The 4,226-nt window shown below is 42.0% G+C and overlaps 1 non-coding gene across 1 annotated transcript; it reads left to right on the forward strand.

Annotated features, from left to right (window-relative positions):
- Positions 1 to 2,712: 2,712 nt before the first annotated feature.
- trnam-cau (transfer RNA methionine (anticodon CAU)) lies at positions 2,713 to 2,785 on the forward strand. The gene has a single exon. It is a non-coding gene; the product is annotated as a tRNA-Met (tRNA).
- The last annotated feature ends 1,441 nt before the right edge of the window (positions 2,786 to 4,226 follow it).

Here is a 4,226-nt window from a genome sequence, read left to right on the forward strand (position 1 = left end):
CTTGACTTGCCATATAAATACTGTGGCTACAAGAACAAGTCAGAGGCCACGAATACTGCAGTGAGTAACTCAAGTCCTGACTTGCTTAAGCCTGTCCATCATTTAGAAGGTACTAGTCAGGAGTGTGATGGAATACTCTGCACTTGCCTGGATGGGTGCAGCTCCAAAAACTCTCAAGAACCAGGACAAAGCAGCCCATTTAATTGGCAGCACATTCAGAAGCATCCACTCCTCCACCACCAGTGCTCAGGAGTAGCAATGTATACTAGCTACAAGATGCACTGCCGAAATTCACCGAAGATCCTTAGACATCATGTTCTAAATCCATGACCACTTCCATCTAGAAGGACAAGGGCAGCAGATACACGGGAAGACCAACACCTGCATGTTCTCCACTAACCATTCACCACTCTGACTTGGAAATATATTACCTTTCCTTCACTGTTGCTAGGTTAAAGTGCTGGATTTGGCTCCCTAAGGGAATTGTATGTTTACCTACAATTTATCCATGCGTTTTATCCATGGGTTGTACTGGGTCTTTTAAGTTTGTTAGTTATCGGAATCCTCGTAGCACACAAACCCACTAACACTCTCAAACAAAAACTAACAAACTTAAAGACCCAGTACAGCCCATGGACAAAACCAACGTCATCTACAAAATTCCATGCAAGGACTGCCACAAACACTACGTAAGACAAACATGAAGAAAGTTAACCACCAGGATACACGAACACCAGCTAGCCACAAAAAGACCACGACCCTCTCTCCCTCGTAGCCCTACACACAGATGAAAACAACCACTATTTCGACTGGGACAACACATCTATCCTGGGATAAGCTAAGCAAAGAAATGCCAGAGAATTCCCAGAGGCCTGGCACTCCAACCACAACGCCATAAACAAACACATAGATCGAGATACCATCTATGAACCCCTCAGAAAACGAACAGGAAATGAACCCCCGGAACTCGATCCAGAACAAACACATAAATAGAAAGCAGGAGCGAACAGCTTCACTTCACTTGGACGTCACCACTGATGATGTTGCCTAGCCAGGTAGTGAAACATCTGGATATGAAACCTACAGCTTAGCGAGCAAACCTACAACCTAAGCTACAAACCTTGCAAAAAAGTGGAAGTTACTGTTGTAGTACCTGTGCTATTCATGAGTTCCCTAGTCCTGGTGGTTGGAGTTACATGTGCTGAAATTGGACCCCTCTAAGCAGTTCCAAGAAGTGTCTTTTTCTATGCTTAAAAAATTAAAACCACTTTATTCATTTCGGTAATGCTATTTGTTTTAATGTTCTTGGCCAAAATCATCAATGCTCTTTTTGTGTAGTTAAAACATACTAATGCACGTTCATTAACTACTTATGCTATTTATAGAGATTTGGTTCTGCTGGGCTCCATTACAGTCTTCTTTTCTCAGGTAGGTCTAAGTTCCACTGGTGGTGGATGCTATCTATTAACAAGGTACAAACAATGACTGCAGATGCTGGAAACCAGATTCTGGATTAGTGGTGCTGGAAAAGCACAGCAGTTCAGGCAGCATCCAAGGAGCTTCGAAATCGACGTTTCGGGCAAAAGCCCTTCATCAGGAATGAAGGGTCATCAGGAATGAAGGGCTTTTGCCCGAAACGTCGATTTCGAAGCTCCTTGGATGCTGCCTGAACTGCTGTGCTTTTCCAGCACCACTAATCCAGAAGCTATCTATTAACACAACAGCTTTAAATCCCTTATGCTATAGGGTGTGTGGGCTGGAGTTTAGGAGCAAAATAAATTGCTGAAATTAAAAGTTGTTTTACTATTTTTATATTCTTAGATAGTTACACCCTACAAATTCCTGCAAAAGCAAAATATTTCCGGTTGCCATAAAACTGAGATAAATAGCCAAAAAACTGAGAATGCTAGGGGTGGCAGCAATTGTGGCGGGAATCGTTACAGATTAATGACTGTCCATCAGAGGATCTATGAAAGTCCACCGACCTTAAACTTCAACTCTGTTTCTCTCTCTCTTTTTTAAAAAAAACTTTTTCCTCTTTCTGTTCATTACTTTTCTTTGAACTGCAAATTCACTGCAGGAATTCCAACACGAATCTCATTATCTCCCACTATACATTTGCTTAAAACAATACTTCTAAAATACTAGTTTACAGAAAATCATTTTAGACTTAAATCTTTCTCAAGTTCTTTTGGAAACTATGGAAGTACTATACTTTTGACATGCTTGGGTGCTGTAACTGCCTGTAACAGGTTCCCATGTATTGACTGATCTTGCATCTCAATCCTTTGCTTTTGCAAATAGGTCCAGAAGTTCCTTGCTGCTAACTATTCTAACTGAAACATGTTGGTCGCAGGATTAAATGCACAAATACTGATCCCCTGCTCCATTCACATTTTATTATGTAGTGTGACGTGCACCTAAATTGCAGCAAACGCTTGTACAATAGAGACTATAGCTCGAACACCTGTCTTCTGTCGGGGAGTCACTTCACGCGCGCGGCTCATTCCCGGCCCCGCGCGGGAAGGGGGCGGAGCCATTTACAAATGAGGCCGAATGAGCAGTTGAACTCGGTCGACCCTGCCTCCGCCGCGAACCTGCTGCAAACTGTATCTGCGCCCCCGTCAATGTCGTAAACTATCGTCAAACAATAACTAGAATACAGTGACAGATCCTACCTTCATAAAATGCTTCTTCCGGTTTTTGGGCAGAGCCTCGTTAGCGCAGTAGGTAGCGCGTCAGTCTCATAATCTGAAGGTCGTGAGTTCGATCCTCACACGGGGCACAAGTTTTTTTTCCCAAGTATTGCTAATGAATATAGGTGAAATTTAACTTTTAATAATTTTATTATTAATGTTTTAGCGGGTTCTACATTTTTAACAGGCAGTGAACTCTCTATTACACAATATTCTAAAGATGTCGTACTATTGCTTCAGATGCAGAGACCAATTAAGGACACGAGCTGCCCATGTCCCACTTCTTGTACTTTGGCGTTCACATATTCATGTTTATCCCCAAAACATAGCACCATTCTGCTTGTCTTCACCCACCAAAGTCTCTGCATTCAAGTAATCATTCTCTGTTATTTCTATCACTGCCAGCATTCTGTCACCAGCACAGGAGATGGTAAGGTTACTAAATGATCAGTGTTTACTGTGGAGAAGAATATGAAAGATAGAGTATGTGGGGAAAGAGTTAACAACATCTTTAAAAATGTCCATATGGTAGAGGAGGTGATGCTGGACATCATAAAATACATAAAGGTGAATAAATCTCTGGACTTGATCAGAAGTACCATAGAACTGTGTGAGAAGCTAGGGAACTGATTCCTGGGCACCTTGCCGAGAAAGTTATATCATCGACAGGTGAGATGCCTGAAGACTGGAGGTTGGCTAACGTGGTGCCATTATTTAAAAAAGGTGGTAAGGCATACTATAGATCTGTGAACCTGATATCAGTGGTGGGCAAGTTGTTGGAGGGAATCCTGACGCACAGCATTTACATGTATTTGGAAAGGTAAGGGCTGATTAGGCATAATCAACATGGCTTTGTGCATGGGAAATTGTGTCTCACTAAACTGATTGAGTTCTATGAAGAAGTAACGAAAAGGATTGATGAGGGCTGAGGGATGGACATGATCTATATGGCCTTCAGTAAGGTGTTTGATAAGGTTCCTCACGGTAAACTGATTAGCAAGGTTAGATCATATGGAATGTAGGGAGAACTAGCCATTTGGATACAGAACTGGCTCAAAGATGGAAGACAGAGGGTCTTGGTGGAGGATTGCTTTTCAGACTGGAGGCCTGTGACCAGTACTGTGCCACAGGGTTCGGTGCTGGGTTTACTGCTTTTCATAATTTATATAAATGATTTGGATGTCAACATAGGAGGTATGGTTAGTAAGTTTGCAGATGACACCAAAATTGGAGGTGTTGCAGACAGTTAAGAAGGTTATCTCGGAGTAAAATGTCACCTTGATCAGATGGGCCAATGAGCTGAGGAATAGCTGATGGAGTTTAATTTAGATGATTGTAAGGTGCTGCATTTTGGAAAAGCTTATCAGAGCCAGGACTTATACACTTATTGGTAATGTCCTTGAGAGTGTTGCTGAACAAAGAGACCTTAGAGTGCAGGTTCATAGTTCCTTAAATGTGGAGTTACAGGTAGATAGAATAGTGAAGAAGGCGTTTGGAATGCTTGCCTTTATTGGTAAGTGCATAAATGTA

This window comes from Chiloscyllium punctatum, chromosome 10 (assembly GCF_047496795.1).
Source record: "Chiloscyllium punctatum isolate Juve2018m chromosome 10, sChiPun1.3, whole genome shotgun sequence".
NCBI lineage: Eukaryota > Metazoa > Chordata > Chondrichthyes > Orectolobiformes > Hemiscylliidae > Chiloscyllium > Chiloscyllium punctatum.